Source organism: Taeniopygia guttata, chromosome 30, assembly GCF_048771995.1.
Source record: "Taeniopygia guttata chromosome 30, bTaeGut7.mat, whole genome shotgun sequence".
Classification (NCBI taxonomy): domain Eukaryota; kingdom Metazoa; phylum Chordata; class Aves; order Passeriformes; family Estrildidae; genus Taeniopygia; species Taeniopygia guttata.
The window spans coordinates 3961744-3977219 of NC_133055.1; the positions used below are offsets into that span (position 1 = coordinate 3961744).

Sequence of the window (15476 nt, forward strand, 5' to 3'; positions counted from 1 at the left end):
GAATTTGCAAACCATGTGTAGCTGAAGGGCAAGAAGCCCGGGATGTTGCATGGAGTGCTCCGAGCACAGTGCTGGGCTGAGCAGTGCCAGCAGGCCCAGCCCAGGTGGGGATGGCTGCAGGTACCTGCGCTGTTCTGCGGAAGCAGCCACGGGTGCGTTCCTGCTCTCGTGTGCGCTGCACGGCTGCACCTGGCAAAGAGCGAGCGCAGCCCGAGCTGAGGGGCTGCGGGAGAGGCCGGAGAACACAGCCCAGCCCTGCGCTGCCCAGGCAGGGACAGCCCCACGCCGCCCCAGGGCATGGAGCACGGCTGTGGGGTGTCTGCCTGGCCCCTATTCCATCCTGTCCATGGGCATGGCCCCAGGGGATGGGATGGGATGGGATGGGATGGGATGGGATGGGATGGGATGGGATGGGATGGGATGGGATGGGATGGGATGGGATGGGATGGGATGGGATGGGATGGGATGGGATGGGATGGGATGGGATGGGATGGGATGGGATGGGATGGGATGGGATGGGGCCAAGCTGGCTGCAGGCACCAGCCCTGTGGCCCAGCTCTGCCACTCACCCTTCTGTGGTGGCTGGAACTGCTCCACCTCTTCAGGCTGCTGTGCTGGGGCAGCTCCAGCTTCTTTCTCCTCCTTCCCCCAGCCCAGCTTGGGCACGCTCGAAGGTCTGTGCTCTGCGTCACTGCCTGGATTCATGGCTACTTGCAGAAGGTGAAAAGGAAAAGGTCCGAATCAGCAAGTGCTGCAGTTGTGCCTTGAGGGCACCTGCAAGAGTGAAGTCTGGGCAAGGCTACAGGACAGCAAGTCCTGCACTCTGGTCTTGGGGGCTCCAGCCACAAGCACAGGAGACTCCTGTCAAGGATGGTGCAAAGCAAATGCCACAATCTGCCCTCGAGGGCAGCTGCAGAAGAGATGCCTCGGGAAGGCCAGAGGTCACCAAGTGTTCTGGTCTGGCCACGAGGTCACCTGCAGGAGTAATACCTCGGGAAAGCTCTGGGTCAGCAAGGAATGAGTGGCTGTGCGAGGGCTCCTCAAGCACTGCTCTCTCCTGTCCTGTCTCGTCGTGTGCACAGAGCACTGTGGAGTGGCCTTGTCACTGCCAACACCTTTGCCACAGCATGTCACAAAGGGCCCTTGGATACCCTGTCCCGTTCCATTCCACGGTGACCATGCTGCACCGTGTCACAAAGGGCCCTTGCACGCACTGCCACCTGCCCTGGGGCCACCCCCAGCCCCCCAGAGTGGCCCAGGTTGGAAGGAATGCCTTGCCCCAGGTGTGTCAGACAGCCCAACAGGATCTTTAGGAACGGCTCAGACCATCAGCAAACGCTGCCCTGCTCTGCGGGCTCAGAGCAGCAGAAGCCCCCAGGGCTGCCGACGCAGCCGCGGCGGGAAGGGCACGGGGCCCTGCACAGAAGCTGGCACGGCCTCCTCGGGACACGTCCCACATGGTGGCCATCCTAAGCACGGCCGTGTGACACAGACCAGGAACGTGTGGGCCAGGGCAGGAATGCTGCTCTGACCCTGGGGCCCGGGGAGCGCTGCTAAACAGTTCTTGGAATATGTAAACCAGCTTGGGAAAAAAGTTTACTATGCATAAGGGGCTATGAATATGCAACAGGCTGGTGTAAGGGAAAAAGTATTCAAGGGGTATCTCCGGAGATAACCGTGTGCTCTCGGCTCAGTGCCGAGATGCACCCGGCCCTAACAACCTTTGCTCTCTGGCCCTTGTCTCCTCTTGTCCTGCATTAAACTCTTTAAATTTTCACAGGGGAGTGAAGGTGTTTTTCACAGCCCCGAGCAGAGCTCTGCCCGGCGGCTCCCGGGAAAGGCGGCGGTGCTCGGCAGCGGCCCCGGCCCGCCCGGCCCGCGGGAATTCCCCGGCCCGGGACAAAATGCTGCCCCGAAGGAGCGCTCGGAACGCCCCTGTGGCTCCTCCCTGCCCCGCAAACTGAAAGCTGATTAGAGAATCTTGCACAATCACATCCAAGAACATTTTGGTATAAAATCACAAATATTAACAGAAGCTGAGAAAGTCAACACTGTTAGAAAACAAGCTTCCAACAATGGGACTAGAAGAGCTAAGGGCATGCCTTTGAGTGGAATGAGCCCTCTCTTTTTGACATGTGAGCAATGGCATGGAATTTCCCAAACCAGGGAAATAGGGAGCCCTGGCAGCAGCAGCTTCACACACAGCAATGACACAGAACAGGGCAGGGCAAGAGGCTGACAAAACTCTGCTACTTGCAATGAAGTACCTTTGTTTCCAGTTCTAATCTAGCCACTATTAATATGGAGTCCAAAAGATTAAAAATACTAGTAGTAATAATAACAAATGTACCATTAATAGCAAAAAATGGAGATAATAGAAATAATAAGAATTAACAGTGGTAATAAAAACCCTACCATACTTATAGCAGGTTTGCATGGCCAGGTTTTGGTAAGAGAGGGGCTCTAGGAGCACCTTCTGTGAGAGCAGCTGCTCCTCCATGTCCCACAGAGTCAATTCCAGCCGGCTCCAGGACAGACCGGCTGCTGGCCAAGGCTGGCCCAGTTAGAAATGGTGGTAACGCCTTTGGGATAAGAGATTTAAGAAAATGGGTGATCCTGGAGTTGCGACTGTGAGCAGGGAGGAGCAGGGTGAGGACATGTGAGAGGAGCAGCTCTGCACACCCCCAGGGCAGGGCAGGGCAGGGCAGGGCAGGAGGGGCAGGAGCTGCTCCAGCTGCTGGAGCTGATTGCCCTGAGATTCCCTGGTCAGTCCCTGGTGAGGCAGATGGGCCCTGCAGCCCATGGAGGGCACGGAGGGCAGAGATGCACCTGCAGCGCCTGCAGGAGCCCGTGCCGGAGCAGGGGGATGCCTGAGCGGAGGCTGCGACCCCGTGAGAAACCTGTGCTGGAGCAGGGACCTGGCAGGGACCTGCAAACCCCTGGAGAGGAGCCCACGCTGGAGCAGGGCCCTGCCAGGACCTGTGAGCCCATGGAAGAGCGAGCCACGCTGCAGCAGTTTGTGGAGAACTGCTGTCCGTGGGATGAACTCACTGTGGAGAAGTTCATGGAGAAGTGTCTCCAGGAGGGACCCCTGGCACAGCAGGGGACGACTCCTCTCCCCGAGCAGCAGGAGAAACAACAGGGGATGAACTGACCTGAGCCCCCATTCCCTGTCTCCCTGCACCCACTGGGGGGGAGGTAGAGCTGGGAAGGAGGGAGGGAAGGGCAGAAGGAGTTTTTAAAGCTTTGTTTTACTTCTCACTATCCTGCCCTGATCCAGATAACAATAAATTCCATTAATATCTCCAATTTTGAAAATGTTTTGCCCGTGATGGCATTTGCTGAGTGATCTGTCCCAGTCCTTAGCTCAACCCATGAAGCCTTCATTCTGTTTTCTCTCTCCTGTCCATCTCTGGAGGGGAGTAAGAGAGCAGCTTTGGTGGGTGCCTGACATCCATCCAGGGTGAACAGACAACACTTCCTTTCCTTCATTCTTTCTTTCCAGAGGTCACCGTGAAGGGGTTGAGTGGGGCTTTGATGGAGGGAGTGAAGGTGGTAGGGAGTGGTGGGGACAGGAGCCACAAGGATGTGGGACAGGCATCAGAGGGGTCTGGGCAGCTGTCAGGGGGCACGGCCTGTCCCCCTGGCCCAGCAGCAGGGGACAGGGGGCACGGCCTGTCCCCCTGGCCCAGCAGCAGCCCTGTGCCCTGCCCAAGGTGCCCCAGAGGCAGGGGGAGACCCCAGTCCCGGGGCAGCGTTTCTGCCCCGTCCCCTGTCCAGCCCAGCCTGCCCCATGTGTGCAGTGACCGCTGGCACGGGCTGCACTGGACACTGTGACCTGCTGGGGACACTGAGAGCTGCCCCGCTGTGACACTGCCCTTGGGATTTCACAGGCACCAAACAAACCCCAGCCAGCACCGCCCCTTGTCATGTCCCAGGCACCAGAGCACATCCCAGCCCCACTCCTGGTGATGTCCCAGGCACCAGGGCACATCCCAGCCCTATTCCTGGTGATGTCCCACGCCCTACGAGTGTCCCAGGTGTGGGAAGAGCTCATCACACAGCTCAGCCTTGACCCAAAACCAGCAGAGGCACCACGAAGGGCGGCCCTGCGAGTGCCCCAGTTTGGGAAGAGCTCCGTGCGCTGCTCCAGCTCCATCCCCCACGGGAGGATCCGTGCTGGATGATCCCCAGTGAGCCCCGGTGGGCAGACCCCCGGTGACCCGTGGTGCTGCTGATCCATGCTGGGAAGACACCTGGCTGGGGGCTCCAAATCCTCCTGGCCCCCCTGGCCTGGATTATCTTTTCATTTCTCTTTGCTCTTTCAAAACTCTAAAAAGCAGGTAAAAATAAAGATGTTGAGCTAAGACAAGGATGGGGACATGGGGGTGGTTCTTGCAGGGGATGTGGGGGATGCTGGGTTTGAGGGACTTGAGGGTTCCTGGGAGGGACCTGGGAGTTGCTCAGGGCTTTGGGCACCCCAGGCTGAGCAGCTCCAGTTGTACTGGGAGACCCTGGTGGAGGTTCTGGGCAGCTGGTCAAGGACCCCCTTCCCTGGAACTGTCCCCATGTGTCCCCATCCCATAGCCCGGTCCCCCTGCAGTGGCTGCCCAATTCCTTACTCCCCTTCCATAGTCCCCTTGCCCCTGCCTGTTCCCGTGTCCCCCCTGTCCCATTCCCGTCCTGCTCCCCTCCCAATCCGGACCCCATTCTCGATCCCTGTACCGTATTCCCTGTCCCTGTCCCCATTCCCAGTCCTATTCCCTGTCCCCATTCCTGGTCCCTGTCCCCATTCCCTGTCTCTGTCACCACTCCCAGTCCCTGTCTCCATTCCCATTCCCCATTCCCTGTCCCCATTCCCATTCCCTGTCCCCATTCCCAGTGAGACATTAATTAGGAAGAATTAAGAATTTTAGGAAGTTAAGATGATAGTTAAATTAGATGTTGCTGACTTAGTGGAAGTAGATAAATAGGCTTTGTTCCTAGTTAACAGTAGCTGGATCTTAGATAAGATATCCAGGATCTATTAACTCATTGCTTGTCAGCTTTATGTTTGGGTAGCTGTGCTTATCATGAGAAGCAGAATGTGACAAACAGATTTCAGGGACACAAAAACAGTTGCAGACTTCCCCTACTTTAGGAATCCATTAAGCACAGGAAAACGGCAAGGATTCATTTGTCACGTGTGCATGGGAAAGGCAGAAAGGTCAGAACGAGGAAGACTTATTTTACTTCTTCATTTTGGAGACCCCTCCCCAAAATGGACCCCTGACTCATTTCAGGGAACAGAACTACACATGCTTAATAGCCTTTCTGCCAATTAGCATATGAAGCGCAGCAGAGGAAGTGACAGGGATATGAATATGCATTCATATTTTGTGTATTCAAGACTTCTGTCAATAAAAAAGCTTTGTAACACCTGTGATTTTTGCAGTGTGCATTAGGGAATTATCCCAGGTACTGCCCGGCTGTCTCAATAAACATACATTTTCTAACTTTAACCTCTTAGAGAGTTTTTGTCCGTCTCAGTTGGATATCGATATTGGATCGATATTCATATTTTAGTAAATCATTATCGTAAAGAAGTCCAAGTATGTGTATTAACATGTATTTTCTTAATATTCTAGCAATTATTCTTGCATTGCTTCAAGATATAAGTTAACTTTGCATAAGTTAATAGTATTCAAAATCCATGTTCTGTTCCTATTACTATTTATTATACAAAGAAAAAAGGGGAAAGGGGTTGGATTGAGGGTACACCCTCCTCCCCTCTGAGTCTGTTCTCATGTTTTACAATAAATCCTACAACAGTACAATACTGCTGCCTAAAATATGGACACTGGAAACCACAGACAGCATTACAAATGATCACCTGCCTCATGGACAGTTCATAGAAGGACTTGATTTTTTTACAAATTATTTCTCATGTTTACAAACAGTTTTTCTGTTTACAGACTGTTTTTTGGGAGTTCGGTTTTTCTCCAAGGGATCAAGTGCTTAAAGGTTGTTTTTTAAAATTGGGTTTTTCTCTGAGGGTTAAATGGGCTCAGGGTTAAATAGCTTTCTGCTTTTAGAGATAAGTTCAATTTGTAACCGAGAAGCATTATGCCTGTGGCCTGAGTTCTCCCTAACAGTTCCTGGAGGGGAATGCTGCAGCTCCAGTGTAAATTAGATGCACGCTGTCCTCTGTCACCATGTTTGCAAAGGGCCCTTGCAGATGGGTGACAGAGAACAATGCACAGAATTTTATAAAGAGAAGAAGGGTGAGATGTTACCATGATTGACAGGGGTCCTGACCAATCAAATATCTCCCAAAACTGCAGGCACCTCACGGGCCAGAACCTGAAGGGGCGTGGAGCTCAAACCAGTGAGAGCTTCCAGGCCTGGTCTTTCAAATGCCCTGTGTAAGGGGGGGCGTGGGAAATAAAATCTCTCTGTTGCCCCATGAACTCGGGAGGAGCAGTCTTTGTCTCCTGTGCCCTCGCTGCCCCACCAGACCAAAGAGATGTTCACCAGGGCCCTCCCTGTTTGTGGCTGTCCATTGCCGAGCTGAGCAGGCAGCCAGTTGTGTTTGCACGTGAGCTGCCACAGGAAGACACACAGCAGCTGGAGATTTGAATAGCAGGGCTTGGGCCAATTCTTTTTCTTTCAGAATGCAAGAAAGACGCAAAAGCACAAGGAAACATGACAGTGTTTCGGTGGATTCTCTTTGTCCTGTGAAGTTGAGTAGCTGTTGGTGTTTCTGTGCTGCTGCTAATCCCTTCCATGAAAGAATCATTCCGGGAAGGAGCAACAACATCTGACACGCACCAAGTGTTGCCACCAGTTGCTCCAGGTGCTGCTACCAACAGCCCCTGTAGGACGCAGCACATCCCCCAATGCACACCAAAAGCCAGGGAATCTCAGGAAAACGGGAAACTGGACAAGACAAACGCAGATCTGAACCAACGTGGTTAATCAAATGTTCCGTTAATTCGAGATAAGATGGTAGTTTATATAAGCTTCTACATAGTTTACAAAAACAAAGGCACTCTGATTGGTAGGCTAACATTGTTTACCTTTTCCTTAAAGTGGCTTGAGCCTTACACTATAAACGTATACTAATTCACACCCAGACAGCCCAGTGGTCCCCGTCACACCTTAATACTATTTCAATCTGCGCCACAAGCTCTGAATTTCTAACTGCGTCAGAGGCTTGAAGGCCTCACAAGGCCCAAATCTGAGGCCTAGACTGGAGTAGCTCAACTCTCATAACTCATGTCCTCTTTCTCTGAAAAATGCTGCAACACACACCAGCTTTGGCTGCCCTCTGGCAGAGAAGCCCTTTTGGGGCACAGGTTTCTGGGGCAGCAGACGGGCACCGGTGCTGCCAGGGCTCGGGGGAACTCTGCTTCGGCGGGGACTGTGCCTCAGTGGCTGATGTCAGCGCTCCCTGGGCCCCAGGGTCAGAGCAGCATTCCTGCCCTGGCCCACACGTTCCTGGTCTGTGTCACACGGCCGTGCTTAGGATGGCCACCATGTGGGACGTGTCCCGAGGAGGCCGTGCCAGCTTCTGTGCAGGGCCCCGTGCCCTTCCCGCCGCGGCTGCGTTGGCAGCCCTGGGGGCTCCTGCTGCTCTGAGCCCGCAGAGCAGGGCAGCGTTTGCTGATGGTCTGAGCCGTTCCTAAAGATCCTGTTGGGCTGTCTGACACACTTGGGGCAAGGCATTCCTCCCAACCTGGGCCACTCTGGGGGGCTGGGGGTGGCCCCAGGGCAGGTGGCAGTGCGTGCAAGGGCCCTTTGTGACACGGTGCAGCATGGTCACCGTGGAATGGAACGGGACAGGGTATCCAAGGGCCCTTTGTGACATGGTGCAGCATGGTCACTGTGGAATGGAACGGGACAGGGTATCCAAGGGCCCTTTGTGACATGCTGTGGCAAAGGTGTTGGCAGTGACAAGGCCACTCCACAGTGCTCTGTGCACACGACAGAACAGGACGGGAGAGAGTGGTGCTGTGAGGAGCCCTCGCACAGCGCACACGTTCCTTGCTGACCTGGAGCTTTCCTGAGATATTACTCCTTCAGGTGACCTTGTGGCCAGACCAGAGCACTTGGTGACTCCTGGCCTTCCCAGTGCATCTCTTCTGCAGCTGTCCTCGAGGGCAGATTGTGGCATTTGCTTTGCACCGTCCTTGACAGGAGTCCCCTGTCCTTGTGGCTGGAGCCCCCAAGACCAGAGTGCAGGACTTGCTGTCCTGTAGCCTAGCCCAGACTTCACTCTTGCAGGTGCCCTCAAGGCACGACTGCAGCACTTGCTGACTCAGACCTTTCCCTTTTCACCTTCGGCAAGTAGCCATGAATCCAGGCAGTGACGTAGAACACAGACCTGCGAGCGTACCCAAGCTGGCCTGGGGGAAGGAGGAGAAAGAAAGCCCTGGAGCTGCCCCAGCACAGCAGCCTGAAGAGGTGGAGCAATTCCAGCCACCGCAGAAGGGTGAGTGGCAGAGCTGGGCCACAGGGCTGGTGCCTGCAGCCAGCTTGGCCCCATCCCATCCCATCCCATCCCATCCCATCCCATCCCATCCCATCCCATCCCATCCCATCCCATCCCATCCCATCCCATCCCATCCCATCCCATCCCATCCCATCCCATCCCATCCCATCCCATCCCATCCCATCCCATCCCATCCCATCCCCTGGGGCCATGCCCATGGACAGGATGGAATAGGGGCTGGGCAGACACCCCACAGCCGTGCTCCATGCCCTGGGGCGGCGCGGGGCTGTCCCTGCCTGGGCAGCGCAGGGCTGGGCTGTGTTCTCCGGCCTCTCCCGCAGCCCCTCAGCTCGGGCTGCGCTCGCTCTTTGCCAGGTGCAGCCGTGCAGCGCACACGAGAGCAGGAACGCACCCGTGGCCACTTCCGCAGAACAGCGCAGGTACCTGCAGCCATCCCCACCTGGGCTGGGCCTGCTGGCACTGCTCAGCCCAGCACTGTGCTCGGAGCACTCCATGCAACATCCCGGGCTTCTTGCCCTTCTGCTACAGACGGTTTGCAAATTCATGAAGAGGATTCGGGGGGAAGAGTGCAGCGTCATGGGCACTGTGGTCAGAGCGTACTCTCCCATCTTCAAAACCAAGGCCAGTGCTGCCCTGCTGGATATGCTTGTGGAGGAGGGTCCTTCCAGCCCAAAGCAAGTAAGCAGCCTGTGGCTAGGGTTTGATCCTCCCAGCAATTGCGAGGCCTCCCAAGCCACGCCTGCTGTTCCCTGGAAGCCTTTGAGGCCATGGCAGTGTGGTGGCAAGGGAAGCACTTCTCTGGGGCAGCTGGGCACATTCCTTCCTCTGGCAGCTTTCCAAGTCTCCCCTGCCTTCTCCAGGTGCCCGCCATGGTGAGGTACATCCTCGTGGCCAATGAGTTTCCTGAGTACAATCTGTACAGGCCCCTCCTGGATCTGACAGAGGCACAGCCCTCTGAGGTGGTGATGGCTCTCCTGCGTGTGGCCCCAGTGTGTGACAGGTACGGGGCCCACGTGTCCACAATGCTCAGCAGCCCTTCACCCTGTACAGCCTGTCCCAGGTGTCTGACAAGCAGAGAATTCCAGGGCCCTCTGGCTGCTCCCTTTGCCAGCCCTGGCCCCTGCCAGCCCCGCAGCGTGCTGCCATGCTTCCCCCCTGCCCCTCAGGGGCCAGTCCCCACAGGGCTGGGCTGCCTGCGTGCTGCCAGTGAGGGGCAGTGGGCAGAGGCAGGGCTGGCAGAGCAGCTCAGCTCCCCACTGCCACCCAGGCCACGCTGCTGTGTCCCAGACTCCTCTGAGACAGAGCTCTGACCCCACAGAGCTGCTTTGGCCATGTGGAAGAGCATCATGTGCTCGCCCAGGACTGCAGAGCCGGCCATGCTCGTACTCCTCGATGTGCTGGGGAGCTGGCCAGAGCACAGCACGTGCACCTCCGATGGGGACCACACGGCTGTCCTTGCCCTGGCTGTGAGTTTCTGCCTTTGCTGGCCCCAAGGCCACCTCTCCAGCAGCTCTCCATCCTCCCTCCCCCATGGTGTCTCCCTGCCTCAGGCGCTGGGCTGAAACCTGGCCTTGGGGCAGCTTCAGGGCCACCAGGCCCGGTGCTCCCCCTGCGTCTCTCCGGGCCTCTCCCTCCCGTGCTCGGGCCCTGCCACACGGACACCTCGGCACTGAGCGCTGTCTCGAGGGGCTTTGTCCTTTGCAGGCAACTGTGGTGATGTGGAAGATCCTCCAGCTGCCCTGTGTCCCACAGATGGTGACCGTGTATTTCCCCCGCCTGTTTGTCCATCTGCTCTTCCAAGTGCTCTTCAGCACTCTGGATATGCCAGAGGAGGTCGATACCTACTGGAAGGGATGTCAGCAGCAGCACGGCCTTGCCACCAGCCCCAGCAGGTGCTCCATCCCAGTCCTCCTGTCCTTGCCACATCCCTGGGCAGGAGCCAGTGCTCCCAGCGTGACCTGGGCTTTGCTCTGCACACAGGTTTGCAGTGCGGACCCTGAAGTCCCTGCTCTGCCAAATGCAGCACGAGGATGTGGTGGTGGCAATGGAACGCAAGTGTGGCTGGGACACGCTGCTCTGTGCTGACACCCACCACTATGCCGTGGGTCTGCTGGCCAGGTGAGACCCCCTTCACACTGCTGCCTCTGATATTTGTGCTCTGTGCCTGGGGTGCCCCACACAGTCCCTGTGGTCATGGGCCAGAGGGCCTTGTCACCGAGGGACAGCCAAGCCGACTGAAAAAGGCTGGGAGAGGAAGGTGCCCACAAGGAGCCGCCTCCCAAATAGCCCAGGGCCCCTTGCAGGATGCTGGGGAAAGACCAGACCTCTGTGAGTCAGTCCTGGGAGAGGTTTGTCCCCCTGGCCCACAGTCTTGGTTACTTTGTCTCCTGCCAGGGAGATGTCCTGTGTCTCCATCCCCTCGTGCTCTCGGATCGCTTGCTACCTGCTCCGGCTGCTCAGCACACAGGAGCCACGCTGGGAGCTGCCCTCCCTGGCGTTCCTTGTGGAGGTGAGCCTGAAGGCCAGCGCTGCCTCGCTCAGCTGCCTCCCGGCTCTCTGCCCTCTCTTGGCCGCAGTGCCTGGGACGGTTCCGTGCCCTGTGCTGCTGCCTGGGCCCGGCCCTGTGCGGTTCTGGGCTCCTGCCGGCCGGTCCCCTGTCACTGCCCTGTGCCTTTCAGGTCCTCGAGTGCCTGGACTTGAGTGAACGCGGTGCTGACAGAGTCCTGCAAATCTTGTCAAGGCACCTGAGGAGCGAGTGCAAGGAGAGGCGTCACCTGGCGCTCAGGGCCCTTCTTGAGCTCATCGAGGATCCCTCGATGGTGAGAAGGGGGCAGGGGCAGAGGCTGCGCTCAGGAATGCAGTCACTTGGGCTTGGCTGGGCTTTGGGCGCTGGGCCAGCTGCTCCCAGCTCTCCTGCCTCCCGCTTCAGCTGCCCAAGTGCTTTGGAACAGCCCTTTGGCCTCTAGGCCCTGCAGCAGCAGGATGGCATTTCACAAACTTGTGTTCCTCACAGAGAGAAAAAATGTGGAGCCTGACTGAAAGTCTTGTGGAGCTCCTGTGGGATGGAGATGGAGAGATAGCTAGCATGACAGTCATGCTCCTCAACTTTATCATCTTGGACAAGGACATGCTGATAGCCAGCCCCATCACACTGCAGCTGGTTGAGGCGCTCCTGCCACTCCTTGACCACGTAAGGCTCACTGCCCCCAGCCATGGCCACTGGCTGCTGCCCAGACACTTTGTGCCCTGTGGATTTGCAGGCTTGCACCAAGCTGAGCCCCATGCAGCCAATGCTGAGGTCTCTTTTTCTTCCCTTCATACAGGACAATAGCAAAGTGCAGCTGCTCTGCATACTGCTCTTCTGAACATTGATGACTTTTCCACGGGAAAATGAAAAAAAGGCCCTGAAGTCACACGTGCACCAGAGCCTGCTGCCACTCTCCTTCCACTGCCATGATGAGAACCAGCGAGTGGCAGAGGTGAGGACTCGGCAGCTGCTGCTGTTCCCCTGGCAGGGGCTGGGCTGCCTCCTGCCCTGGCACCTCGCAGGCTGCAGCCTCCTCCAGGCCCTGGCACAGGGACACAGGTCCTGCGCCCTGGGCTGTGGGGCCATCTCCGCGTCTCTGCTGCTCTCCAGGCTTCTCAGGAAACGCTGCTTTGTGCGGCCGAGTTCCTGAAGAGGAGGGATCTTGAAAAGCTGCTGAAGAACCAGAAGCTGTGGAAGTTCACCGAGTGCCTGGTAAGGAGGGCCGGGAAGCCGCAGCCCCAGCCTGGAGAAGCCCCCTGAGCGCGGTGCTCGGTGTGCGGGCTGGCAGCTGTGCCCCTGCCCGCTGCTGCAGCCCGAGGCCGCGCGGGCTCTGCTCCAGGCTCCTGCGGCCCGAGCCGGGTGCCCATGGAGCCCCGGCCTGGCGGGGCTGCGGGGCCAACCCTTCCCTCCTGCCGCTCTCTGCAGCTGGCAGAGGACAGCAGCAGCGTGGCCGAGCACCTGTGCCGGGCCCTGCCCTACCTGCAGAGCCCACAGGAGCCCCTGCGAGAGGCGGCCGTCAGGTTCATGGGTGAGCCACGAGCCGGGCCAGGAGGGCGTGTGGGCACAGGGCTGGCAGCGCCGCTGGCAGGGAGCTGTGCCGCTGGGCCTGACAGGCTCTGTGTTTCCAGGGATGGCCAGGCAGAGCTTGAGGGGACAGCAGGAAGAGCTCCAGCTGATCCTCAATGGTGAGACAGGGCAGCGGGCTGACAGCGGGGGCTGCCGGGGCGAGCTGCAAGCCCTGCCCCGGCTGCGGAGAGCTCTGCTCTCCTAGGTAGAGCACACAGAGATTTCAGGGACACATGGGGGATGCGTGGCCAGCAGCTTCGGGCTGATCCCCTTGGTCCCTGATCCCTCCCGGCCATGGCAAGAGCCGGCTGGGATGGCCCTGGCAGGGGGGGCTCCCCTCGGCTCCCCGCAGAGTCGGGATCTGACCGTGGCTCTGTTCCTCTCTCTTGCAGCCCTTGAATGCCCGACAGAGGATGTCAGTAGTGCCATGTCAGAGCTGGCACTTCAAACATTGCATGTCCTCCGGGCAATACAGAGTGGGCGATACTCCATCTTCCAGAAGGTGCAAGATCATACAGCCCTCTGTGATGTCACACTTTTATCTCTGTGATGTCACACAGCTCTCTGTGACATCACATGGACACATCTGTGACGTCACACATGTCTCTGTGATGTCACACAGACACCTCTGTGACGTCATATAGCTCTTTGTGATGTCACTTGGACATCACTGTGATGTCACACTGACCCTATGAGGTTACACAGCTTTTTGTGATATCACAGAGCTCTCTGTGATGTCACACTGACATCTCTGTGATGTCACACACCTCTCTGTGATGTCACACTGAGATCTCTATGACATCACACAGCTCTCTGTGATGTCACATGGACATCTCTGTGATGTCACACAGAACTCTGTGATGTCACATGGATGTCTCTGTGATGTCACACAGGTTCTGTGATGTCACACAGCTCTCTGTGATGTCACTCAGGACCTGTGATGTCACACAGCCCCTGTGATGTTACACAGATCTCTGTGATGTCACACAGCCCCTGATCTCTGACTGTGGTTGTTTATCTGTCTTCCAGCCCTTCAAGCCATGAGCGAAGATGACAGCCCATCCTCCACTAACCTGGAAATTCAGGCAATTTTTGGACAAAGATGTGCAGAACTAAGGTCATCTGCTGGATTCAGAGAACCAGGCTCCCAAGCAGAGTACCAGGAGACAGTGAAGAGAGCAGCAGGACTCAATGTCACTGGAGCCCCAGGCACACCTGATGCTGGCCACAGCTGTGCCTGCTGCAAGCTCCCACAGCTGCTGCCTCCCCTCCCTGTTGACAGCTCCCTCCCTCCAGCCCTCAAACGCTGCCCATTCCCTTTTTTTGGCCGCCATCTCATCCCTTCCCTTTCCCTTCCATTAATAAACAGTTTGATTTCTCCCCCTTACCTGCATCTCTGTGGAGCTGAAGTGGCGCAAATCCCGGGCCCTGGGACACACAGGCCCCTGCTGCTGTTCTCTTCCACGCCGTGTTCAGTGCACACACACAGAGGAACGAGGGCAGATCAGGCTGGAAAGGTGCCTGTGCTGAAGGTGCAGTTCCACAACCCTGTGGAGTTGCAGATCTTGCTGAGCAGCCTGGAGCCCCTGGAATTTGGAAGAGCCAAGCTGAGTATGCTCTGAAGGCAGCTGTGAGGGATTCCATGGCAACCTTCCACGGAGGGCAAAGGAGCTTGGAATGCTGGAAGTTTTCAGGAATAGCTTCCTGAAAGCTCAGCAGTGCTCCATCCCTGCACAGGATCAGGGAGAGGGCAGAACCAGCGACCATCCAGGCTTAGCAGGGAGCTTTGGGTGTGCCTGAGGGCAAAGGAAGCAGCAGCGCGGTGCCCCAGACTGGGACGCGCGACCCTGCCAGTGCCCGGAGCGCTGTCAGGCAGTGCTGGGATCCCGGCTGTGGTTCTGGTCCCCACAAGTGAGGAATGGCAGCCCCAGGCTCAGAGCCAGTCAGAAAGCCAAGCAAGTGAGAGCAGAGGGAGGGCACCCTTCCAGTCTCTCTTGGGCATGGCCGCAAAACAGCCCCTGCTGCTTCTTCCTCCGCCTGTGTTTGGGCTGTGCTGGTGGCAGAGGCAGCCAGGCTGTGCTCTGCCTTCCAGAGCCTGTTGGGAGCGGGCATGAAAAGCACTGTGTGCACAGCAGAGAGGCCTGGAAGGTGCTGGCAAGAGCGTCCTGCGGGAGCAGGGCTCTGGGCTCTGGCTGGGAACAGCCTGGTCTTGGTGCTGTGGGCGCAGGCAGGAGTTGAGGCAGGTGAAGAGGCACTGAGCAGCTTGTGTTTGTAGAGGGCCTGGGGCTGCACGTCTGAGCCTCCACCTGGAAAGGCACTTGGGGGAATAGGAGATAGAGCTGGAGTGCCTGTCCTGAAAGGACATGAAGTCCTTCAGCCTTGCCAGCGTTTCCTAAGGGTGTGTTGGTGTTGAGCAGAAAAGCTGCACATTTGGGGAAATGCCTTTGGAGGACAGCGGCTTGCTTCTCAAGGAAAGTGCTTCCCAGGGAGCTCCCAGTGAGGCAGGTGCAAGTGTCCCCCTTTGGCTCTCTGTGCTCCTTTCAGTCCTTGAGGCCCGCTGCACTTGGCAGAGGGGCAGGGGAAGGGAGAAGGCTGTGAAGAGCAGGTTTGGCATCCACCTGGACCTGCAGAGACCAACCCAAGCACCTGCAGCAGCGTGTGTTACCCCCCACTTTGGACAGAGCAGTGAGCAGAACCATCTCTGTCCATCTGTGAGCCCCAAAGCTCTCTGTGGGAGCTGTGGGCTTCCCCAGAGCTGCCTGATGCCACCCACTCCTTGTGGCACCAGTTGCTTTCCTGTGGCAGGTTCTACCTTCCCCAAGAGCTTTGACTGCTCTGCTCCCCTTGTTTGCATTGGCTTCATAATATTTCTTGAGGAAATGCTACCAG

At 57.3% G+C, this 15476-nt stretch overlaps 1 protein-coding gene across 1 annotated transcript in view; it reads left to right on the forward strand.

Annotated features, from left to right (window-relative positions):
• LOC140680876 (uncharacterized) overlaps positions 1-15476 on the forward strand; it is a 570776-nt gene that overhangs the window by 30717 nt on the left and 524583 nt on the right. The window lies entirely within an intron of this gene.